The sequence below is a fragment of the Typopeltis vanoorti genome, chromosome 2 (assembly GCF_054136105.1).
Source record: "Typopeltis vanoorti isolate ZY-2024b chromosome 2, IOZ_Tvanoo_1.0, whole genome shotgun sequence".
NCBI lineage: Eukaryota > Metazoa > Arthropoda > Arachnida > Uropygi > Thelyphonidae > Typopeltis > Typopeltis vanoorti.
The window spans coordinates 89,494,045-89,521,586 of NC_143550.1; the positions used below are offsets into that span (position 1 = coordinate 89,494,045).

General features: G+C 37.6%; 1 protein-coding gene across 8 annotated transcripts in view; it reads left to right on the forward strand.

Annotated features, from left to right (window-relative positions):
* The window catches only part of HDAC11 (Histone deacetylase 11), a 318,225-nt gene that overhangs the window by 2,431 nt on the left and 288,252 nt on the right, over nt 1-27,542 (forward strand). The window contains exon 1 of one of the 8 annotated variants that reach the window (XM_090406575.1): nt 25,246-25,515. The exons of the other annotated variants lie outside the window; for them this stretch is intronic. The gene's annotated coding sequence lies outside the window, so the exon portion shown is untranslated. Of the gene's footprint in view, nt 1-25,245; nt 25,516-27,542 lie in introns of those variants that run through there. 8 annotated transcript variants of the gene reach the window in all.

The following is a 27,542-nucleotide window of genomic DNA, read 5'->3' on the forward strand; positions in this document are numbered from 1 at the left end:
CTGGTTATGGTTGTTATTTAGATCACAGACAAAGCAACAAAGATTATGAGGTCATTGTATTATGTTATTATAATTGCATGTGCTCTTTTGACCAGTTTGCTTGTTTTGTGGGATGAAAAACACTTCAGTTCCTTGTAATAAATCCTTTCTAACTTTATATGAGACAGACTAACATACTCTTCACTTCAAAAATCTTCATAAAAGTTCTTAGTTCCTAAACATTAAGGGATGTTTAGGACATTAAGGATTCAAACAAGGAAGTAGGGGGATTACTTCAGTATGTTGGTCATGTCATCCTTTTCTATTACTGCCATTCAATGTCATCAGTAGAATAGAATATGAAAAATTGGGAGCAGGAGAATTAAAGGATACCCTTATGTAGAGTTAAGATATTCTAAAATGCTGACACCTCATTGCCTGACCAACTCGTTCCATACACAAACATCTAACACAAAAATAAATACATATGTTTGAAATCTTTACCTTTGTAAGCTTTTCATTAATTAGATGTGATGAGTATGCTTATTAGAACACACAAAAATATGAGATTTTAAGTGTCATCATAAGTCTTATGAAACAAGAGTAGGCCTACATGAAAAAGAATTAGGCTTATCACACTACATACATTACTTTGCAGCCTATGCATATTTTTCACTAGACCTAATTTTCTTTAGCAGTTCTTTTGACATAAATAGTCGAACATAGGTTCAGGGTGGACAGGGGAACACATTGTGAGAAAGGCGGATGCTCCAAGAGGAGGTGAGAGTATGTGTAGGCAGGAAAGGAATGGGACCAGGGATCAAGAGGGAACAGTTGGAATTGAAAAGGGTTCTAAAATGAAGAAGCAGAAAGGGAAATGGCCCCAGTCTAGCATGAAGAGATCACATGGAGCGAGTGGTATCAGTGGAACTAGCTTTAGATCCAGAAATGAGTTGTGTTTGTATACCAATGCTAGAATGCTAGAAACAAGGCAGATGAAATGGTTGCACTAATTGCGTCTGTTCACCCAAAGATTGTCGAAATAAGTGAGACATGGTTGGAAGAGGGTGACATCCTGACAGGAATAGAGATGGAAGGGTATGATCTGTTTCGTGAGGATTGAAGTCGTAAAAAAGGGAGAGGGAGTGCTATTGATGATAGAGAAAGAGTTATGTCCATACAAAGTAGAAATGCAAGATGGAAATAGTGCCAGTGGTTTTGAGGCGGTATGGTGTGAGATAGAGGTGAATGGAATCAAATACATGGTGGGATGTTGTTATAGACCAGGTAATGTGGATGGTGGTGATAGTGAAATGTATAGTCAAATTAGCCAAGCAAATAAGAAAAGGGTGATCACTATGGTTGATTTTAATTATGCCAATGTAGACTGGAATGATGAGATAGCAACTGGAAGTAAAGAAAATGAGTTTCTTGAGTTTTTGAGGGATAACTACCTCACACAGTATGTAACAGAGGGCACACGAGGATTAAGGGTCTTGGATTTGGTCATCTCGTCAGAGGATGTAATTATAAATGAGGTGTCAAATATTGGTGAGAGTGACCATGAGGTGATTACCAGGGTGGTTGCCAGCAGGGTGAGGATCGCTGTGAGAAAAGGGTATATGTGGAACTACAAGTGGTGGGGGGGTGATTATGAAGAGCTCAAAAGACAGCTTGCAGTGTAGTGTGGAATAAGGAATTAGCTGGAAAAGAGATCAATGCAGCTTGGGGGATTTTCAAAAACTATCTATTAAATGCAATGTCTAAATGTATTATTATTATTATTATATCACACCTCCATGGAGGGTAGGTGTGAGATGGATGAATAAAGAGATTAAGCATGCGAGACAGAGAAAGAGGGCATTGTGGAGGCAGCATAAGAGAAGTGGAAATAACCAATTTCATGAGGTCTACAAAGACCAGGCAAGGAGGGTGACTTGGTTGGTGAGAGTAACTAAAGAGCAGTATGAATAGTAGTTAGCTAATGAAGCCAAAAAGTATCCTAGGCAGTTATTTCGATATGTAGCCAGCAAAAGAAAGAAAGAATGATTATGGAAGGATGACATTGATTGGAGAAAATGGTATAAAGACAGCTGTTGGAGAATGTGTGGTGGAGATACTTAATGAGCAATTCATAAAGATCTTTCAATCTTGTGAATGTGACTTCTTGGAGAGATTGAGAGCAGTTGATGATGGAGAGGAGAGACTGATTGTAAGTGAGCAAGAGGTGTTTGAAGAGTTGAGTAAACTAGATGTAAATAAGGCTGTGGGACTTGATAATATATCACCGCGTATTCTGAAGAAATGTGCCAGAGAGTTGACACCTGCCTTGACATATTTTTTTAATACGAGTCTTGCACTTGATTAAATTCCTAAGGAGTGGAAGGAGGGCAAGATTGTGCCACTTCATAAAGGAGTTGATTGAACTCAAGCATCAAACTATAGGCCTATCTGTGTGTGTGTCAGATGTTGTGGTTAAGTTGTTGGAGAAGCTTGTGAGAACTAGGATCCAGAGTTGGATTGACAACAATGGTATTATCTTTGATGGACAGCATGGATTTGCTAAAGGGAGGTCATGTTTTAGTGATCTACTTACTTATTACAATAAAGTGACTGCTTCCTTGAACAAAGGAGAAGGATACACAGTAATATACTTAGATCTCGCAAAGGCTTTTGATAGAGTACCTCATGATAAGTTGACAGTCAAACTAGAGCAGATGGGGTTGGATATTAGATTAGTGCATTGGATTGGAGACTGGCTATCTGATTGGTATCAACAAGTTGTGTATGGGGGTGCGATATCCAGGAAAATGAAAGTCACTAGTGGAGTGCCTCAGGGTTCTGTTTTAGGGCCATTACTGTTTAACTTGTATATTAATGATATTGGCGAAGATTTGGATGGAGATATTCAGTTGTTTGCAGATGATGCAAAGTTGGGATGAACCATAAAGAGTAGTGAAGATGTTGTGGCTTTGTAAGAAGACTTGAATAAATTGAGTGATTGGGCATGGAAATGGGGATGTGAGTGCAATGTTGCAAAATGTCAGGTATTAAAATTTTGAAAACAAAGATGGGATGCAGAATTTATGCTTGGTGAGAATATAGTGTTGGAGGTAGAGGAAATAAGAGATCTGGGGGTGATAGTGGATAATTTAGAGGACATATCGCCAAAATTGTGAAGACAACACAAAGACCTCTGGGAATGATGCAGAGGACACTGATGTGTAGAAGTAGGGAGATTCTTGTTCCATTGTATAAGGCTTTATTTAAGCCAAATATGAACTATTGTGCCCAGATTTGGTCACCGGATTTTCAGAAGGATGAAGAGATGTTGAAAAGGGTCCAAAGGCGACTGCTAAGGTAGTTTCTGACCTCTGGAATGTTGAGTATGAGGAAAGATTGTGAAGATGTAATTTGCAGAGTCTGGTGGAGAGGAGAAAGAGGGGAGATATGATAGAGACCTACAAGTTGGTAAGGGGTTGTTATAAGATCAATGGTGGGGAAGTTCTACAGAGAATAGTGGGAGATCAGAGGAGAACCAGAGGTCATCCCTGGAAACTGTATAAAGAGGGTGTGAGTAGGGGAGTGAGAGGCAGGTTTTTTTCGTGCAGAGTTGTGAATGATTGGAATGCTTTGCCTGAGAGTGTGGTGTCTGCAAGGAGTTTGAGTGTGTTTAAGACACGGTATGATGAGATGTCTGTCTGATAAAAGGACCTCCCAGATGAGTCTTTTACTCCATGAGGTCTTGGGGTAATAATAATTATAATAATATTTGACATGTAAAATGTCTGTAAGTAAATTTAACTATAGCAAGTCCTTTCACAGATTCTATGATAAGTCTATTTAAGTCTATTTCTTTCCTTGGTCCACTGAGCTTGTATTAACGAAAAGAGCCTTTCAACACACTGGCAGATATTTCATTATCAAAATGCAGGCATGTTCGCATAAATGCTGATGTATGTAACCCTACCCTTATGTGCAGATCAAACATGATTTTACCCATTTTTTTTTTTTTTTTTTAGCTAACCAAGATGTAGCCTTGTAGTAGATACTGAATATCGTCATCTAGAGGTCTCTAGTAGTGATTTCAGCCAGGAAGATATGTTAAGAATGGCATCCTTCCTGACTTTAGGCTGAATGTCTAATGATTTCCATTTTATTATTGTTATTATTACTCCCTCTATGGAGTCAACAGACTCATCATGGAAGGTTCATTCAACTTTAATTTAATTTATTCGCATAGGTTCCCCCTGTTCATCAACTATCCCTTAGTACTAATTGAGACCTCCTATTGAGGGATTAAGTATGTATTATTATTATTACGTGACACCTCCGGGAAGTTCAAACACTCATCGAGGGAGGGCACCTACTCTACAACTCTCTGTCACCAACACTCAATCCACCATTTATGACTGTAAATCCATGTGTGTGTGTGTTTGTGGGGCCAGTTTGCCTGTTCTGAGGGACGAAAAAACCGAGTTTTTAGGCAAAAAAAAACCCTCTACCTCCATATGAATCTGGCTGACTCACCTTTAGTCAAAAAAGACTGGATAAAGGTTCCAGATAAAGAACAGATAAAGGTCATGGACAGGAATCAAACCCAGGTTTTTCCGACTAAAGGGTTTCATCTATACTGACTGAGCTATAGAGGCTCTGGTTCATTCAACTGACAACATATTTATCATATAGAATCTTAAAATCCTTAACACTTCTTGCATTAACAACACATTCTGGTAATGCATTCCATTCACTGACAATTCTCAATGTAAAAAATCTACTCTTCACATCCCACTTCATCACACTTTTATATTACTTCCAGGAATGACCTCTGATTCTTCCCCTGTAACTTTCTACTCTTTTTATAATTCTCCCTCTGGAATAATATGATAAAATCCTCTCACTAACTTAAACGTCTCTATCATATCACCTCTCTCCCTCCTATCCACTAAACTCTGTAATCCACATTTTTTCAACCTCTCTCTCTCTCTCTCTCTCTCTCTCCATAGCCAGCATTCAAAAGTCCTGACATTGTCTTAGTCACTCGGCTCTAGACCCTCTTCACTGTCTCCACATCAGATTGAAAACCAAGTGACCAGATCTCAGCACAATAGTCCAAGTGTGGTTTGACCAGTCCCTTAATACAGTGGCATAACCACTTCCTTATCCTTGCATGTCAGAGTACTTTGTATCATAGCAGCACTAAGATGTGCAACCTTTGCAACACTAGCAATATGATCTCTAAACTCCAGTCTACTGTCAACCATCACTCCCATATCTCTAATCTCATCCACTTTTTGCAGTACAGCACCATCGATATAATACACAGCCTTATATTATTATTATTATTACCCAAGACCTTTACACTCCAAAATGCAACACCTTGCACTTATTGATATTAAAACTACAACCCCACTATTCTATAAAAGTAAAAATTCTTTTCAAATCTTCCTCTAGAGAATTAACATTAACACTACTTCTGATAATTCTACCTAACATTGCGTCATCAGCAAACATTTGAAGATCCCCAGTCAATCCACATGAAATATCGTTAACAAACAAGTTAAACAGTAGGGGCCCAAGAACAGAACCCTGGGGCAAGCCACTGGTTACCCTCCTTTATTGAGACACTGCTTCATCATACACAACTGCTGGAATCGTTCAGAGAGCCAACCTCTGATCCATCGAACCAATATACTATCTATTCCCATCCTCTGCAGCTTGTAAACCAACTTATCATGTGGTAATCTATCAAACGCTTTTGAAAAGTTTAAGAATATCACTATATTTGATTTGATTCTCTCATCTATCGCACTTGTCACCTTATCATAAAGTGCAAGTAAATTACTAAAACAGGTAAATTACTAATTACTTACATGCAAGTAAATTACTAACCTTTACATATCCATGCTGACCATCATGAAAAATGCTATAGCCATCAACACAATTCTGTATTCTATTCCTACCAATCTCTCCAACACCTTGACCACAACTGCAGTTGTACAGACTGGCCTGTGGTTGGAGACTTCTGTCTTAGAACCATGCTTGAAGAGGTACTATTTTGCCTTCTTCTGCCTTACTTTCTTCTACTGCAAGACCTTCATTATACAACCAGGTCAAGAGCATAGCCAATTATGGTGCACATTCCTTAAGACTACAAGGAGGAGAGGACACATGTGAGGAAGGAACTGGATTTCATCCGGTTACTGATGGGATAACTATCTGAGATAGCATGTAGTGGAAAATACTAAGGGTTCAAGAGTGCTTGACCTAGTAATAATAGCATCTGAGAATTTGACTGTAATGAATATGACTATGTTCCCACCTACTGGTGAGAGTGATCATAGGGTCTTGACCTGGGAGGTGACTAAATGTGTGAAATTTTCGATTAAGACAGGATACATGTGGAATTACCGTGCTGGCAAGGATGACAAGCTTAGGAGAGTGCTTGGTTCAGTGCCATGGCATGTAAAACTGCAAGGGCTGGATGGCATGGGAAGTGGTCAGGGAGCATTTGCAGGAGGTTATGGCTGACTGTATACCTAGAATCCTAATAGTAAATCAAGTAGGGGTTAAAGGGATGAATAACACCATTAAACTTGACTTGCAAAAAAAGAAACAACTGTGGAGGGAATTTAAAGAAATAGGTGACATGCAGGCACGCGAATGGTATAAAACACAGGACAGAAGGTAACGAGTGTGGTAAGAAAAGCAAAAGCGGATTATGAAAGGAAACTAGCCATGCAGGCTAAAGAGAATCCCAATCAGTTCTTTCAATATGTTGCTAGTAAAAGAAAAACTGTACAAGTCAGAATGATTTTAAAGAATGCCTATGGTAGGGAGGTCACTGAATCAGTCGATATAGTGGAATTACTGAGTGAGCACTTTGCAAGAGTATATCATCCAGGTGGTGACGTTGAAGGAATGAAGGAACCATTAGTTTGTATGGGAATTGTGGTAATGAAGTGGAGGTGAATAGTCTATTACAGAACCTTAATGTGAATACATCTATGGGATTGGATGGTATATCAGCACGGGGTCTTACGTGAAGCGGCTAAAGAATTGTCAGTGCCCTTGACCTTATTGTTTAATCTGGGTCTCGGGTCTGGTTTAGTCCCAAAGGGGTAGAAAGAGTGGAAAATAGTTCAACTGCATGAAGGAGAATCCAAGACTACTGTTGCAAATACCGACCGATCAGCATATCAGAAGTCGCTGTCAAAGTCTTCGAGAAAGTAGTCAAGGGAAAAACAGGAATGGATTGATGAAAATGAGATACTGTATGGGGGGACAGCATGGTTTTGTGAAGGGTAGATCATGCCTCAGTAACTTGCTCAGGTTTTATAACACAGTGACGGCTGAACTGGATAAGGGTAATGGGTATACAGTTATACTGCTGGACCTGGCTAAGGCCTTTGACAGGATAATCTGACATGGAAGTCTAATCCATAAACTGCAATATATGGGAATGGATATAGGGTTGGTGAGATGGATAGGAGGGTGGTTGATGGAGAGATACCAGAGAGTAGTTTACTCAGGAGTAGAGTCCAAAAGAGATGGTCTGTGATTAGTGGTGTGCTGCAGGGTTGTATTCTTGGACTGCTGCTGTTTAATTTGTTCATTAACGATATAGGGAAGGATCTGAGAGGAACGGTTCATTTGTTCGCTGATATGCTAAGTTGGTTATGGCAATAGTGAATGCAGAAGATGCCATGCATTTTGGGGTGAAAAGATTAGCAGCAGTATATCACATTGGTGGAACTGCACTCCAGGAGATTGATGAGGCCAGGAACTTGGAAGTGTTGGTGGATAGGGAGTTGATGTTTAGTGGGCACATCGCAAAAGTGACTTAATCAGCTCATCAAATCACTTGGGTGCTGAAGAATACTCTGATGAGCAGAGATAAGCAAGTTTTATTGTTCGTCTGTATCGAGCCTTGATAAGATCCCATCTTGATTACTGTGTCCAGATCTGGTCACCTTGGTTTCTTCTTGATTGGGAGGAGGTTGAGAAGATCCTGAGGCGAGTGACCAAGATGATAGCAGGTCTATGGAATGAACCTTATGAAAACAGGTTGAAGATTTATGGGTTGCAGGAATTCTTTGATAGGCAGAAAAGGGGAGATATGATTGAGACATTGAAATTGCTGAAGGATTTCTATAGGATTAATTTAGAAGATATTTTTGAGAACAGGACTAGTGGTGGGAGGACTAGGGGACATCCATGGGAGCTGGGCAAGAGTGTGGTTAGCAAGTGTGTTAGAGCTGGATTTTTTACTTTTAGAGTGGTGAATGAGTGAAATAAGCTGCCCCAGTCTGTTGTGGGTGCTATGACAGTGAATGAGTTCAAGGCAAAGTGTGAATGTCAAATAGTTGTGATGGACATGATGTTTAGGGCCTCCCTCAATGAGTCTAAGGACTCCTTGGATTCGCCGTAATAATAATAATAATAATAAATTATGTCACTTATTCCCACAGCCTTATTCACATCTATCCCACCCAACATTGGATACAGCTCTGTTTCTTTTATTTCCAATTCTCCTAATACTTGCCTCTCTTTTACATATTGTACTGGATCATTTATACAAATATGATATATGCTGATAAAACGCTCGTTCAATAATTCCTCTATATCCTTTGCAGCTCTTAGTCTGCTGCCATGACTATCCACCAATATTAATATGCCATAATTATTCTTCCTCTTGTTTGTTATGTAACAGAAAAATTCTCTTCAGTTAACCTTGGCTTGACCAGCCAATCTCCTCTCATGATGCACCTTTTCTTTCTTTAATATGCTCATCACCTTTCTAGCCTGTACTTTATACTCTTCATGGATCTGATCGTCACCAACTGGCTTGTACCTCCTTCATAGCATTTTCTTTTCCAGCACAGCTTGCTTCACTGTTCATCCATTTCACTCCTACTCTATTTACTCACTTAACTCTTAGTATAGTTCGACCACTTAAGCGAGAGCTGTCGTTGGAAGACTGCCAAGAAGAGTCAAAATCATGTTGAAGGGGTAAAAGAAATAAGGCGATGTATGAATTGGTTACCAACATGCGAAATCACATGCTTTATACGTGATTTCGCATGTCGAAAATTTTTACGTAAAATTTTCCAATTGTTATACAAGCAAAATAGTTACCGCTTTAAAAACTACAATGATCACAAAAGAGAAGTTAATTTTTTGACCTGTAATAATAAACACTCCCACAATATGGATTATTACCCTATTATCGGAATAGATTCTCCTTCTTTTAACATGCGCAGAAGTGTCGAAGGGTCTCGTATTTGTGGGCGTGCTATATACAGTCATACATTGCTTTTGTCACATACTATTATTATTATTACTATTATTACGGGCAACTCCAGGGAGTCATTAGACTCATCGAGGGACGCCCCAAATCATATTCATCACAACTATCTGACATTCATACAGTATCTATCATACCTCGCCTTAAACTCATTCACTGTCACAGCATCCACTACAGACTCAGGGAGCGCATTCCACTCATTCACTACTCTAAAAGTAAAGAACCCAGCTCTAACACCTTTACTAACCACACTTTTGCCCAGTTTCCATGGATGTCCCCTAGTCCTCCCACAACCAGCCCTGTTCTCAAAAATATCTTCTGAATTAATTTTATAGAAACCCTTCAGTAATTTGAATGTCTCAATCATATCTCCCCTCCTCCGCCTATCAACCAATTTTTGCAACCCACAAATCCTCAACCTGTTCTCATACGGTTCATTCCACAGACCTGCTATCATCTTGGTCACTCGCCTCTGGATCCTCTCCACCTCCTCCCCATCAAGAAGCTGCCTTGTGAGTTTCCCTGCATTGTCAACATCTACCAATTGTACTAATGCTAAGTGACTACAGAGCTTACTTTAATCACCTGCTTTATACTTCCACAAGTATCCATTTTTGGCAGTGACCTTTTCTTGTTTCATCACTTTCCAAACAAGTACCTCATGATCACTCTCCAACCAGTGGCTGTGTGAACACTTCATTAATAACTACATCTTGGGAAGTTATCACCAAATCCAAAACATTAAAGCCTCTAGTTGATTCAACCAATACTGCTTAAGATACTTATCTCTCAGAAATTCTACAAACTCGTTGTCTCTTTGTTCTAACACACTATCGCCTCCTTTCAGTCTATATTCCTGTAATTAAAGTCTTCCATAGGATCACCTTCTTTTTACATGCCCAAATAATTTGTCTAAACATTTCACAATCAGTATTCTCTGTATTCCCTGGGCTATAACAGCATCTTCTTAGATATACTAACTTGTTTATTTCAACTTCACACCACACAGATTCAAAAAATGTGCATGCGCTACCAACTTCCACACTTTGTGGACACAATTCATTTGCCATCATTAACAGCACTCCCCTCCCTCCTCTTTTTCACATTTCAATTCTTCCAGAAAATTATATATCCCTCTAATTCTATTCCCAACATCATATCCTCCTCAGACAACCAAGTTTCACATATTCCAATTATTTTTGGACATACTGTCTCAATCAATGCAGCAAACTCAGCTCTCTTGTTTTGTGCTGGTAGAATGGCCTCATTCTCTATTCTAGCTGCTTTCCAGAGATATTATTTCCAAAGATAAAATATTAAAATCATTTGACTAAAGTTTAATTTCATTCATCAGTACCATGAATTATTTCCATTAACTGTGCATAAGAGTTCTGTTCAGTTAACACACGTTAGGAAAATATGCTTTGTGTGGGTACAGTTTTGATGGTTTTTCTAGTCTCTTTAGCAGAAAGAAGCAATGAAAGTAGCCCTGCCCCCATCTTTATATCTGTTTTCTTTCCTATTAACAGTACCTTTAACGTGGCTTTTCAATGAAAGTCTGGCTTTGGCAAAGGTGCCCAGGAAATGGAAGGAAGGTAAGATAGTGCCATTGCATAAGGGTGGTAACAGACTAGAAGTGTCTAATTATAGGCCAGTCTGTGTGTCATCAGTAGTTGTTAAGATCTTGGAGAAAGTAGTGAGGGACCGTGTACAGCATTGGGCATATGAGGATAATGTTATCTGTGAGAATCAACATGGATTTGTGAAAGGACGCTCTTGTTTTAGCAATATGCTAGCCTTTTATAATAAAGTTACAAGAACATTAGATGAGGGAAAGGCATATACTGCAATTTTCTTAGACTTGGCAAAGGCATTTGACAGGGTGCCACATGATAAGCTGATATTTAAGTTCCAACACATGGGTCTGGATGTCAGATTGGTCAACTGGATTCAGGATTGGCTGTCTGATAGGTATCAGAGAGTTGTGTATGGTGGAGCAGTTTCCAGGAGGCAGAGGGTTACAAGTGGGGTCCCACAGGGCTCAGTACTAGGACCTATATTGCTTAACCTTTATATCAATGACATAGCCAGTGGATTGCAGGGGGATATTCAGTTGTTTGCAGATGATGCAAAGCTGGGAAGGATTATTAGTAATAGTGCAGATGTGGTAGTCCTGCAAGAGGATTTAAATAAGCTAGATAGATGGGCAAATGAATGGGGGTGTCAGTTTAATGCAGCAAAATGTAAGGTCTTGAGGTTTGGGAAACATCGATGGGATGCTGCATACTCTATGGGAGGAGTTATACTGGAGGAAGTAGGGGAGACAAGAGATCTGGGGTTGATGATTGATAGAAACCTGAAGTTTAGGGGACATATTGCAAAGGTGGTGAAGGTAACACAGAGGATTGCTGCTATTATGAGAAGGACACTGACCTGCAGAGATAAGAGGGTTATCATTCCGTTGTATAAGTCTCTGATCAGACCACACTTGGTTTATTGTTCTCAGATTTGGTCCCATGATTTGAAGGGGATAAATTAACTGTGGAAAAGATACAAAGACGGATGACAAAGATGGTCTCAGGACTGTACAAGGATAGTTATGAGGATCGGCTGAGAGAATGTGGACTGCAGAGTTTGGTGGATAGAAGAAGGAGAGGTGATATGATTGAGACTTTTAAACTGTTGAGAGGTGGTTACAGGGTTGACACTGGGGAGTTCTTTCGCTTGGTTGATCAGCGGGAAGGAGTGATGACAAGAGGCCATCCCTGGAAGTTACGAAAGGAAACTGTGAGCAAGAGGGTGAGGAGTGGTTTCTTTACATGTATGGTGGTTGAGCCGTGGAATGCATTGCCTGATGGAGTGGTGGGAGCGAGAACGGTCAGTGAGTTTAAAGAGTGGTATGATAAACTTTGTGTTTCTCAGGGTGGGACCTCCCCTCGATGAGTCTTGACAGACTTTATGTCTTAGGAAGGACCTCCCTTGATGAGTCTTTTGACTCCTTGGAGGCCTGAATAATAATAATAATAATAATAATAATAATAATTAATGCATTGGAAATGGCGTTTTAAAAACTAAGCATTAACTCAAACTTGAAATTAATAAACTAATGCCAGATATAAACATTTTATGTCTTCGGTATGTATATGTGTATATATATATATATATATATATATATATAAAGGAAAAATGTATTTTCAACTTTATATTCATGATTGTATTCATCAGTAGTCCTGTGTGTGCAAAGTTGATTGGCAATATGGATTCTGTATTAACTAAAACATTTATATTTCTATATTGTTATATTGGATAATGGTTGATCAGATATTTCTATAAAGCTGCCATCATTTTTTGTTATACATGTCAGATCATTTCAGCTGATTTGTTAAATTTTAGAAGTTATCTTACATTACATGTAAGATAACTTCTAAAGTTATCTTACATGTAATGTAAGTGTGGCTTTTCAGTATAATTCTAGTTCTTTATTGTACAATGAAACCTGTGGAAAATTCATGACTAAACAAGCACAAGTTAAAAACAACAGTAATAAGTTTTAATATGTAAATATTTCATCCTAAGTAGGACATCGTCAGTACAGTTAATTCAAACAATACTAGGAATAACATACAGTTAGGGCGCATGATTACAATGAAATTCCAATATGTGTGCAGTAGCATGTCATAGAATTAAATTAAAATATATCTGGAAGAAAAAAAAATAGATTACATTAAAAATAAGATAACATATATAAAAAATTATTTTACACAATTTTGTATGACAATTTCCCACACTTTAGGAATAGCAAGAACGTCATTATGGATTAGATTTGGTCTGTGAAGTAGGGCTTCAGCACTTTATTTATATAAACGTTCATGCTTTATATAAAGATCTATGTAGAAGTTTGGTCTTTTTCCAATGATTCCTGTGATTTGGGTTTTCAACTCCGTATTGTGCGAGGCCAGATTTCTGCTGTTTGATAAGACGGATATGGTCTTGATTTTCATGCCAGGTAGCATCACAGGTGTTTGTTTTCAATAGAAGGTAACAAGTTATAGATCTGGTTGGTTGGTTTGTAGGTAGTAGCAAGTTTGTATTTTTTCATAATTTTTGAAAGACGTTCAGAGATGCCTTTGACATAAGGTATGGGAATCCTATGGGCTAATTCTTGTCTAGGTTGATGTGTAGCTTAAACAGTAGCAGTAGTAATTGTTATGCAACCTATTGAGATTTTTCATGCATAGTTCAGTTGTAATTATTATGGAACACTTTGTAAGGAAGAATACTTTAGAGAATAGTTCCAGGTAGAATGAAAGAGGAATAGGAGAAGCAAGTATGGTAGGTTTGCAGTCAGACTGTTTAATCTATTATTTTAGATTTGTTACGTCATTACTTTTTGTGTTATTTCTCTATCCTAATCCCTGTTGTACCTACCAAGCTTGAAATCTCTAACCTATCTCTCTGGGGGCCGTTCTCCTTTTGTAACTCTGACAAAATTTGTTTGATATAGCTGCGCCAGCCAGACTACTAGTACAGAAGAATTCTTGTACAAAGAAACCTTCCCAGAGTTCAAGTATTACCTAATCTTGTTAAAGTATTAAGTCATCATCATCATACGTATCAAGGATTTAGGCCTGGCATGGCCTGTTCCGGCCTTAGAAGTCATCGTTGAATCGTTTAAGAGGACGTCCTGGTTTTCTTTTTCCTAATGTAAGGAAAAAGTAAGGCTTGTGCTTTAAGGCTTGTTTTGGTAATCTTTCTGTTTAAATTCTTTGAACGTGTATATTTTTAAATTTTTTCTATTACTGGTTCTTCGTTTAATTCTTTCATAATATCTTCGTTTCTTTTGTGATCAAATAGGGTATACTATTATTATTATTATTATTACTATTCAGGCCTCCATGGAGTCAAAAGACTCAACGTGGGAGGTCCTTCATAAGAACATAAAGTCTGTCAAGACTCATCGAGGGGAGGTTCCCCCTAAGAAACACAAAGTCTATCATACCGCTCCTTAAACTCATTAACCGTTCTCGCCCTCACCACTCTATCAGGCAATGCATTCCACGGCTCAACCATCCTCCATGCAAAGAAACCACTCCTCACCCTCTTGCTCACAGTTTCCTTTTGTAACTTCCAGGGATGGCCTCTTGTCATCACTCCTTCCTGCTGTTCAACCAAGTGAAAGAACTCCCCAGTGTCAACCCTGTAACCACCTCTCAACAGTTTAAAAGTCTCAATCATATCACCTCTCCTTCTTCTATCCGTCAAACTCTGCAGTCCATATTCCCTCAGCTGATTCTCATAACTATCCTTGTACAGTCCTGAGACCATCTTTGTCATCCGTCTTTGTATCTTTTCCACAGTTAATTTATCCCCTTCAAATCATGGGACCAAATCTGAGAACAATAAACCAAGTGTGGTCTGATCAGAGACTTATACAACGGAATGATAACCCTCTTATCTCTGCAGGTCAGTGTCCTTCTCATAATAGCAGCAATCCTCTGTGTTACCTTCACCACCTTTGCAATATGTCCCCTAAACTTCAGGTTTCTATCAATCATCAACCCCAGATCTCTTGTCTCCCCTACTTCCTCCAGTATAACTCCTCCCATAGAGTATGCAGCATCCCATCGATGTTTCCCAAACCTCAAGACCTTACATTTTGCTGCATTAAACTGACACCCCCATTCATTTGCCCATCTATCTAGCTTATTTAAATCCTCTTGCAGGGCTACCACATCTGCACTATTACTAATAATCCTTCCCAGCTTCGCATCATCCGCGAACAACTGAATATCCATTTGCAATCCACTGGCAATGTCATTGATATAAAGGTTAAACAATATAGGTCCTAGTACAGAAGGTTACAAGTGGGACCCCACTTGTAACCTTCTGTCTCCTTGAAACTGCTCCACCATACACAACTCTCTGATACCTATCAGACAGCCAATCCTGAATCCAGTTGACCAATCTGACATCCAGACCCATGTGTTGCAACTTAAATATCAGCTTATCATGTGGCACCCTGATACCAAATGCCTTTGCTAAGTCTAAGAAAATTGCAGTATATGCCTTTCCCTCATCTAATGTTCATGTAACTTTATTATAAAAGGCTAGCATATTGCTAAAACAAGAGCGCCCTTTCACAAATCCATGTTGACTCTCACAGATAACATTACCCTCATCTGCTCAGTGCTGTATACTGTCTCTCACTACTTTCTCCAAGATCTTAACAACTACTGATGACACACAGACTGGTCTATAATTAGACACTTCCAGTCTGTTACCACCCTTATGCAATGGCACTATCTTACCTTCCTTGCATTCCCTGGGCACCTTTGCCAAAGCCAGACTTTCATTGAAAAGCCAGGTTAAAGGCACTGTCAGTTCCCTAGCACATTCTCTCAAAACTCGTGGTGAAATACCATCCAGTCCAAAAGCTTTATTGACATCCAGAGCTCTCAGTATCTGAAACACACTCTCCTCCTGTACCTCTAAACCTTGAACCTGCCCTATCCCTCTAGCATTAAAACTGACTCCTCCAGGATGAAATACTCCAATAAAGTGGTCATTGAACAATTCCACTATAATGACTGCATCAGTCACTCTATTCCCATTTTTATCCCACAATATCATTCTTCCACAGTCATTTCTCCTCCTACTGACCACATAGCTAAAAAATTCCCTAGGATTTTCTTTGGATCTTAGGGCCAATCTCCTCTCATATTCCAGTTTCGCTTTCCTTACTACACTAGTCACTCTTCTGGCCTGTGTCTTATATTCTTCACGCATCCTCTCTTCACCTGTCTCCTTATATCTCTTCCATAGCCTCTTTTTCACATGCAATTCTTGTTTAATATTGTTTGTCATCCACTTTACTCCAAATTGTGTCCTCTTCTTCACTCGTTGTATACAACTTACCATTGCTGCTAACAAATATTCTTTCACAATTTCCCACGCACTTACGATATCCCGGCCTTCCAATTCCTCCCTCGATGAAACTTCCCGAAGTGGACGTCTAAGACTATTATAATCACCTGCATTATAATTCCACATGCATTCCCATCTCTTTGATACTCCTGCATGTCTATTCATTTTCCAAGTCAAAACCATATGGTCACTCTCTCCAACTAGTAAGAGAGATGTCATCTCAGTTATTATCAACTCTTCTGATGCTATAACCAAATCTAAAACTCTTGAACCTCTTGTTCCCTCTGCTACATGTTGCCTAAGACATTTGTCCCTCAAGAATTCTAGAAATTCCATTCCACTATTGCTACATGCATCTTCCTCTCTCCAATTTATATTACTGTAGTTAAAATCTCCCATAACAATCATTCTTCTTGCACTTGCCAAACTTAGCTGTCTAAACATCTTCTGGTCCCCATCCTCTGTGCTCCTGGATCTGTAGCAACACCCCACTAAATATCCTGTCTTGCCTACCTTTACCTCACACCATATGCTCTCAAAATCATTTGTCTCACTTCCTTCCAAAGCCTCCACTCTTAGAGGATATAGGTCATCAGTTATCATAAGCAGTATTCCACCACCACCCTTTCCCCTCGTATCCTGACGTAAACTTTGCAGTTTTTCTCATAAACTTCATTTCTGCTGTTGTTAATCTTTGTTTGTCTTTTTGTTTTATTGTCCAGATTTCGCTTCCATACATTAAGACCGGTAAGGCTAATATATTGTATACTTTTAGCCTGGTTTGTTTTTGAACTAGGTTTGGTTTAAATATAGAGTTAATCACACCTGTTATTTTTAAATATTTTGCAATTTTTACGTTTATATCTTTTTCATTTTCATAATTGATCATACATCCTAGGTAGTTAAATGAATTCACCTGTTCTAAGATCTTGTTATCTATTACTATTTTAGTTCTTGCTGGATCTTGTCCTTTAAAGGCCATAGTTTTTGATTTTTCCCTTGATATTATCATACCTTATTTTAAATATTATTATTATTATTATTATTATTATTATTATTATTACGGGTATCTCCATGGAGTCAGTAGACTCATCGCGGGAGACCCAAGCTAGCAAAACAATATCTGTCATATCTCTTCTTGAATTCATTTACAGATGAAGAGCTCACAACAAAGTCAGGCAATGAATTCCACTCATTCACCACCCTCCAGGCAAAAAACCTTGTTCTGACACCTTTGTTAACCACACTCTTCTTTAATTTCCAGAGATGACCTCTTGTTCTTCCATCACTATCACACAGCTGAAACATTTCCCCTGCATCAATCCTATAAAAACCTTTTAGTAATTTGAATGTTTCTATCATATCCCCTCTTCTTCGCCTATCAACCAATCTCTGCAATCCACAAGCTCTCAATCTATCAATGTAGGGAGCATTTTTTATATCACTCACCAACTTGGTCACTCTTCTCTGAACCCTCTCCACAGCCTCCTCATCTCCAAGGAATCCAGGTGACCAGACCTGAGCACAGTAATCCAAATGTGGAAGTATCAATGCTTTATAAAGGGGAATAATAACCTCTTTATCTCTGGATGTCAGTGTGTTCCTCAACAACCAAGTAATCCTATGTGCAATCTTGGACACCTTAGCAATGTGTCCTCTGAACTTCATCTCCTTATCTACCAATACCCCTAAGTCCCTAGCCTCATCAATCTCTTGGAGTACCTTTCCATCTATGTAGTACACAGCTGGTAATCTTTTAATCCCAAAATGCAAGACTTTACACTTTTCCACATTGAACTGCCATCCATTTTCTTTTGCCCATTTTACCAGCTTATTTAAATCCTCCTGCAAACTTTCAACATCAGCTTGATTTTTTATTGCACTACACAACTTTGCATCATCAGCAAACAACTGAATATCTCCCTTTAAGCCGTTTCCTATATCATTTATATACAAATTAAACAACATTGGCCCAAGCACAGAGCCCTGAGGCACACCACGTGGTCACCTGCCTCATTCTGGACTCGGCTCCTCCATACACCACCTTATGGTATCTCTCCCTGAGCCATTCTCCTATCCATATCACCAATTTAATATCCATTCCCATCTGCTCCAATTTGCGTAACAGTGTTCTATGGGGTATCCTGTCAAAAGCCTTAGCAAAATCCAGAAGTACCACTGTGTAGCCAGTTCCTTTGTCCAACTCTGATGTTATTCTATTATGGATAGTTAATAGATTGCTAAGGCAGGATCTACCTTTAACAAAACCATGTTGGCCTCTATAGAGTATCATATCCTGATCCACCCATTCTTGAATTTTGTCTTTAACCAACTTTTCCAATACTTTTACCACTACTCCTGAGATGGTGATTGGTCTGTAATTCAATACTGCAGTTTTAGAGCCACCCTTATGCAAAGGAACCACTTTGCCTAACTTCCACTCCCTAGGGACCATACCAGAGTTCAAACTTAAATTAAATATCCAGGTAAGAGGGGTTGACAATTCATTTGCACATTCACGCAACACCCGAGCTGATATTCCATCTAAGCCTACCGCAGTGTTTGCATTTAAGTTTCGCAATATATTTAATACCTCTGATTCTTTAGCTTCAATTCTCACATTAGGTATTGCTATAGGTATAGAGATATCCTCACTTGGGTGATAGACTTTTGAGAAGTGATCACTCAGTAACTCGACTATTACATCTGATTTTGTCACCTCAATACCATCAGCACCCACTAAGGTTATCCTTCCGAAGTCATTCTTCCTCTTACTTGCCACATAGCGGAAGAACTCTTTGGGATTACCCTTGATCTCTTTGGCTAAGGTCTTCTCATAATCTGATTTAGCTTTTCTTACTATGCTGGTAACCTTCCTAGCTTGAGCCTTGTACTGCTCATGGGTGTCCTGATCGCCCTTCTCCTTGTAAATTCTCCATAACATTTTCTTTTTTTGTAGTTCAAGCTTGATACTACTGCTCATCCATCTAATGCCTGCCTTGTTTGACCTCCTGACCATGGGGACACAATCTGATATTGCTTTCCTCAGATACCTGCTGATTTTATCCCAAGCACTGCTAACATCTTTCCCTTGCAATATGTTCTGCCATGGGATGGCTGCAAGCTCACTCCGAAGCTTGTTATAATTGCCTAACCTGTAGTTTCGTACATACCCCTTCTTAATAGAAAAATCCACAGATTTTGCAACCTCCCAAGTCAATACCACATGATCGCTTTCACCAACTGGAGGTAACGAGGTCACCTTACTTATACATATAACCTCTGAACCAATAACCAGGTCCAACACTCTCACACCACGTGTCCCTTCAGTTACGTGCTGTTTCAAGTAATTATCTCGTAGCAGATGTATGAACTCCATTTCCTTTTTGCTATGTGATATTTCCTCCTTCCAATTGATATCACCATAATTAAAATCCCCCATAATAATCACTAAGCCTTCACTCATTGCACTAAGTTGCTGATGCATGAATTCAATATCTCCCCCTGTACTCCCTGGCCTATAGCAGCATCCAGCTGTATATTTGGTTGCGTTGGTCACTATTTCGCACCAGACTGCCTCAAATGAACTCTCATTCACATGTCTATCATCATGATATACTACTTTCTTTGGCTGCAACACATCAGCTATCATCAACAGTACTCCTCCTCCTGTTCTATCTTCTCTATCCTCCCTGAAAATACTGTACCCATCACATTCAATTCCAGTGACCACATCTTCTGCTGACAGCCAAGTTTCACTAATGCCTACAACTTTTGGTGAGATTTCACTGACTAATGCCAAAAATTCTTCTCTCTTATTTCTAATGCTTCTAGCATTGGTATACAAAAATTGCAGATTCCCTCTAGATCTTGTACTGGCTTTAGAACTGATATATAAGTCACTAACTACCGTTGTCCTATGCCGATTTTTTTCCCCTCTCTTCTGCAATTTATTCTGCCTATAAGGATCAATAAATACACAATCAGTGCTAAAGTTTCTCTCTCTTACACTCAACCTTTTCAATATTAGTTTCCCTGCCCAATAACTTCAACCTGTTCAGAAAACAATAACTTCTTCAATCTCTTATGTCCTTCCATGTTAAGATGCAGTCCATCTCTAGCATACAACTGCCTTTTTCCTTCAAACACACTCCAAACATCAACAAACTCCAGACCTCTTTTTCTGCACATTCTTGCAATCATATCATTCATTATCATTGCTCGTCTACTTAACTCGTAATTGTCAAAACGAGGCAGCACACACACTATTCTCCCATTGACACTTTTCCTCTTCACAATATCTAATAATGTTCTTAAATCTTTTCCTACCTGATTTATACTACCTCTCAGGTCATTCGTACCCACCATAACTATCATCTTGTCTGTTTCATGCCCTCTCTTTATTGCTAAAGCCACTCTTTCTATTGTACCATCAGCCAAGCACTCCTCATGCATACCACTCTCCATACCCTTAATCATAGAATCACCATATATTTTACCACTATTAACTTCATTCAAGTTCACACTCATGGACTCATTCTCTACACTATTCAGCATGACTCTCCCAGCTTCATTACTCAACTCTCTATTACTTACCCCCCCACTCTCACTACATCTCATTTCTTCTTGGCTACTTGTGGTTTTATTATGTTGACTCCCAATCACTCCCATACTATTTATTACTGAATGATATATAATGAAATATAATATGAATATATGAGATACATATATGAAATATAAATGAGATATCTTTGGATATCTCATTTAGATTTAAAATAGCTTTCTGTAAGTTATCTTCAGAATTTGTAATTATTATTTGGTCGTCTGCAAAGAGGAGAGTGTTTAAGTTAACTGTAGGTGAAAGTTTAATTCCTTGATGTAAATTTTTACTCCATTTTATTATTATTTCATTTAAGTAGATATTAAAAAGAGTTGCTGAGAGGGGACATCACTGTCGGACCCCCTTGGTTTATCTCTCTTGTATATGATAGCTCGTGATATAATCTTATTTGTATTTGATTATTTTCATATATACTTGTGATAGCTTTTAGGATATTATTTGGTATTTGTCTTTCTTTTAATATGTTAAATAATTTGTTTCTTTTAACTTTGTTAAATGCTTTTTCAAAGTCAATAAATGCAATATGTGTTTCTAAATTATATTCTCTTCTTTTCTCTATTATTAATTTTAGGCAAAAGGCTGGGTTTATACATGATCGTCCTTTTCTAAATCCATTCTGTACCTCTAGAATAAAGTTTTTGGAATATTTCATTAGTTTGTTATTTAAGATTCTGCTATATATTTTGTAACAGGAATTTAGTGTACTGATACCTCTATAGTTTTTAGGGTCATCTCTATTACCTTTCTTAAAGATAGGAATCACAATTGCTTTTTTCCATTCTATTGGGGGGATACCAGTTGAGTAAATTTTATTTAAAAATAATAAGAGTCTTTCTTTGAATCTTGTTCCTGCGTATTTATATAGTTCTGAACCTATCTTATCTTCTCCAGGTGATTTTCCGTTTCTTGTTTCTTTCAGGCTGATTTCTAATTCTTCTTCAGTTATTTCCTTTTCATTTTCGTTAATTGTTTGCCAGTTGTCTTTTTTAAAATATTTGTCTGTCCACAGTTCTGTGTAGTAATTTAGAAATTCTTCTAATTTCAATTCAGTGTTTAATTTTATGTTTTCTTTGGTATCTGCATTTAGGTGTTTCAAAATCTTATATACATTGGGTCTTATTTTATATAAATCATGTTCTAAATTAGAAACAGATTTATTCCATGATTCTCTATGGCATTTTCTGACTTCTCTTTTAGCTATGGCTCTTATTCTTTTATATTCTATTTCATCTTCTAATCTTTTACTGCTTAACCATTTGTGATAGGCTTCTTTTTTCTTGTTGATTATTTCTTTCATTGTATCATCCCAGATCTTCAGTTTTTTCCTTTTATTGAATTTTTTTGATCTTTCCTAAGCTTTCATTTGCTGCTGCATTTAGTATCTTTTGTATATTAAGCCATTCTATTTCTATTTCTTCATTTTGTTTTATTTTGTCTAGATATTGGTTAATTCTTTGTTCATATAGCCATTGTAAATTTGTGTCATTCAATAGTCTAGTTTTATAAACAAATGTTTCAATTTTTCTTTCTGTTCTTGTTACTTGTAGCCATTTAGGTGGTAATCTTAATTTTATTTTAACAAAGAAGTGGTCACTGCTTATTTCATATCCTCTGTGAGCTCTAACATCTAGTGAAAATTTTGATGTCTTTTCATTTAGTATAAAGTAATCTAATATTGATTTCCATCCTCTTGCTGACCAAGTATATTTATGTATGTCTTTATGTTTTTAGAAGGAATTCATTATTTTTAGGTTATTATAAACTACAAAGTCAATCAATTTTTTACCATTCCTGTTTAGAGTATGTTCTCCATGTATTCCTATATTATTATTAATTTTCGTGCTTCCAATTCTTGCATTTAAGTCTCCTGCTAAAATTACGTAATCATTTTTATTTATTTTATTATATGTTTTGTAGCTGATTATAAAAATCAATATTGTCTTGTTCTCTTCCCTCTTCTGGGATATATAAGCCAATTATTGTTAAATAGCCTCTATCTATTTTTATTCTAGCTTCTATTATTCTTTCATTCCATAATTTATAATGTTTTAACTGTTTTGAAAGGGAGTTATGAATCCAAATCATGATTCCTGCTTGTGCTCTTTGGTCTCTGTCGACTCCACTGTATATCACATTAAAATTTTCAGTTCTTATAGTTCCTTTTAATTTCTTTTATGTTTCGGTGATTACTGCTATTTTAAAATTTCTTTCATTTAATAACTGGTCTAATTCTATTTCTTTATATTCCTCTTACATTACAGTTTGCTATGTGTATTATATTTTGTCGTTTCCATTTTTGTTTTCCCTTTTCCATTCCAGGGTTGTTTCCCATAGATTCAATCCGATTATCTTTTTCTGTTAGCTTACAAGTAGGATTATGTTCTCCTTGTCAGGGGACTAGCCTGACGATAGAATAGTTCAGTGGTAGGGCTGCTACCTTAAGGCTTCTGAACTAGCCTTCTTCCGAATTTAAACCCAGGGGAAAGAGTAGATTATAGAAGAAAAGTAGTAAGGTTTATAGAGAGGGCATAGTTGTAAGGCCAGAAATGAAAAGACCCCATGCCCCACGAGTACTCGCATAAGGGTCATAAAGTAAGAAGAGTTGGCTGATAAGAAATTATAGGAAAGATTAAAGTAAGTGGATCTTCCTCAAAAGTAGAAGAAGGAGAGGATAGATCTAGTTAGGGGTCCATGGAAGTGCTGCTTCCCTTACAATCAAGATGATTGCCCCTTATGGCCCTGTTGGTCCACGAGTCCTTATTCAGTATATTCGGACCACCCCACCATATATATATATATATATATATATACACACACACACGCGCGCGCATGTACACACACACACACACACATGGTGGGCTCCCCTATCCACCACCCAGGGGATGTGCTCTTTAGGAGTTACAGGTTCCCCTGAGAGAATTAAGTGTATTAAGTGAAACATTGCAGTCTCGGCCTAAAAACTTTCTAAACTTTCTTTAATTTCCCCTTATTCACAGGTTCCAACTTTAGCGAGTGGTAAAATCAGTCTCATGCTCAGACAAACTCAGGCTTACGTAGAAAAAACATGTTTATTAAATATCAAATTTCATACAAATAAATTTCCACACATCAGAGGTATGTCATATCATAATTCTAATTCACTAGTTAAGCAATAAGCAACATTCTGAATATCAGTTACACTATTTACATCTCTAGGTTAAATAAGTACACATTCATCATAAAACACTAGTTCAAAATTCTAAGTAAAGCTCGCTAACAAAGATCAATTCACATTCAACTTGCATACTCTCAGGCTTTCAGACTACTAGTCCAATATAATTAACACATTACTAAGCACAAAAGTCACTTAAAAGTTCTCTTTCCTTTCAGTTAGAAATCTGTTCTTCTCTGTTTGCTCCAATACTAATTGTTACATGAATCAGGAAATTTCTGTACATTACCAGTGTCCTGAGAGGATATCGCACTTCTTTCGTCCGTCCTTTGTAGTCAGACGTCTTTATGCTTTATCGAGTCGTGTCCACGTGGAGGTTATGCTGATTGACACAAATCGCCATTCCTTGCACTTTGCCAGACAAACATTTGTCTACCAGATTGATATCGTCATCTCGGCCGCCCTTCAATGGGGAACTTTGCCGCTGTCTCGCATCGGCCAACTCTTACCGATGGCCCTAGTTGATGTCTGCCGTCAGCTCACGTATGGCATGCTCGACTTCTTCAGCTAGCAACTGGGAAGGAGATTACTTCCGGCACCGTCGATCAGTCAGCACTCTGCTTGTCCATGTGAGAAAACAGGAACAGAAAAACGGGGTCAAAACCCGCATGAACTTGCCTTTTATTCTTCTTTGTAGTGCCCTCTTTTCGTATCGGAGGATCTCTCATTGTGCTCTCCTATTCGCCCCTATGTGGTTGCATCATACTTCTGCTCCTTGAAGAGCGCTCTCACCTTCCACGAATGCTTTCGCTTCAGGCATTATGTCATCGTAGAGCTAGCAACCTTTGGACTTTTATTCACACTTAGATATACATTCTTATATAGAGTATAATTTCGACATCAATAACTTTAAACAATATAATTTTACTTTGACGTACAATTTTCTCCTCTACTTTACTTCTTTCCAAGGTAATTCTAACAGGTTTTCTTTTATATTTTGCTTTCTTAACTAATAATACAACTATTTCTAGCTCAGAATTGTCTCTTGTTAAATCTTGAATGAATGATTCTTTTGTTGAAAGAATCCTCATTCAAGATCTAACAGATTACAGCAACTGCTTGTAATAACACAAGCAGCTGTTATTTGTAATAACATGTTTACTTGTTTACATATGTTACTTCCAATAACACATGTGTTATTGCAAGCTTAGAGGATATTGAAGGAATGATGGATGCTATTTCTGTGGAATAGTGTCCGTGGAAGTACCTGTTGAAAAGACAAGAAAGAAACAGACTTCTGTGATTGATCTGCCTTCTATTTTCCCAAACATCAGAATAGCATTCTAAGGTTGAATAGATTTGAGATTCATACAGTAGTAGTAGTAGCTGAACAAGTAGTGTCTTGAGTGAAAAAAAAGTGCCTGTTTTTTTTTTAGAAACTGTTAATGTGATCTATTTTTGCCAGGAAAGGCTAGAAGTAAATGCAACTCTGAGAAGAAAGATTTTTTTCTAGCAAACTGAGTATTAACAAAGGTAAATTTATAGAAAGTTTTTACCTTGGGTATAATATATGTTAAAGATACTAAGCTATTTTTAAATATAAACCTGTTTTTTTACTCCATTTCCCAAGTAAGCAAACAGACAAATCAGTCAAGTTTGCACCTGCAAGTGTTGCAAGTCTAGCTGACCCTGCACATAGTGCAAGTCAAGGCAACTCGTGCTAAAAGTAGAATAAGTTCTGATCATTATTCTTAATATATACCCTTAATGCAAAGCACATCTCCTGGAGGAGATGTATGATTGCTATGTATTAAAGGCAAGGGCCACTACCCGGACCAGTTTCAACCTTTATTGAGGTCTCGTCAGTGGGAGGTTTTTTTTTTTTTTTTTTTTGTTAGAAAGAAGGTGGAATTATCATTTGGTGGCATTGAAGTTTATTGAGTTATCCTCACCAGTTGAAGAAGTAGGATCTGTGTTTAGGTCTGTGGGTGTAGATTCTTGAAGCTTGGGTAATTGTGTTCTGTAAGGTTTGTCAAACAAATATGAGGAATAGAGCCTTATTTTATTCCTACATTGGTGGAGAAGTTTATCCGTCATGATAAACTTCTCAACCATTGTAGATGATATAGGTTAGGCAGTCTGCTATAGATACATGGTGATGGAATCCATGCTTGTAGTCATTGATATACTATTTGGCTTTCATGTAGTGAAAAGGTTTATTAATGATGCTCTCCATTATTTTAGAAATTATTATTATTTTAGATGAGAGAAATGGATCAGTAGTTTGCTATCAGATTTTTCTCTCCCTTTTTTGGAATGTACCGAATGTATGCTTGTTCCATGTTGTGGGACACATGTCAGCTGAGTCTAAAAGAGTGCCAAGTACAGGATGAGTATTAGTTCCAGAGTCCAGCTTTTTAGTACATTTGAGTAGGACCATCATCAGGATCAGAAGACTCTTTTGATATCTAGGTTATTTAAGATTCTTCTGATGTCTTTCTGGTGAGCGACCAGATGAGGCATGTAGTGCTCTGTTTCTGTTATTGCAGAAAAGTTACACTAGTGACTTTTCTGCAATTGGGCATGTATCACAAAAGTAAAAGGTAAGAATTTCATCCCTTTTAAGTTTAGTCACATATTGTACTATATAGTGACTTTTCTGCAATTGGGCATGTATCACAAAAGTATAAGGTAAGAATTTCATCCCTTTTAAGTTTAGTCACATATCTGTTACATTGTACCATATCAAGATGGTAGAATGCACAACAACCTTATACAACTTTTTTTTTTTTTTTTTTTTTTGTGTCCTTTCAAAGTTAGGTTTGTATTTGTTGATGGTTGTATCATCTGTTACGTATGGAGAATGCAAATGAATCCAGATGTTCTTGCCTTGTGATTGTGTTATGCTGAATTTTTCTCCTGAACCACCTTGGCACGCCTATTAATCCATGTTAAATAATTTAGAATTTTTTTGTGCAATAACAGCTTTGTAAGTCATTTAATGCGAATTACAAATGCACCTTTTCTTTATTAACCTTCCTACTGGCCAAGGTGGATGAAATAGTGAGACCAAACCACACTTCTTATCCATGTTATTCAATGGGTGATACAGAATCGTATCCAGATTTAGCTGGATGTTGTGGACGTCATGCTGGTTGCGGAGTTAATATAGATTTTATAGTGCATTCTATTACTCTATTTTGTGTATATGTTATGGACCAAAATCGCTTCTAATACTACTAGGTCATTATTCATGACCTTTATAATGACTAAAATGGCCACACAGTCTGATAAATATTGATTAATTTATTAAATTGACCAGACATTATGAACAAAGCTATATTCAGGCAATTTGATTTAAAAGAAAAAAACTACATCTTTTTCATTAAGAATTTGACCAGGCATTATGAATAAAGCTACATTGCCTTTGGGCAATTTAATTTGAAAAAAAATAAAAAACTACACTTTTTTTCATTAAGAATTTGACAAGATGTTATGAATAAAGTTACATTTTCCCGTTGGGCAATTTGATTTAAAAAATAAAAAAAAAACTCCTAATC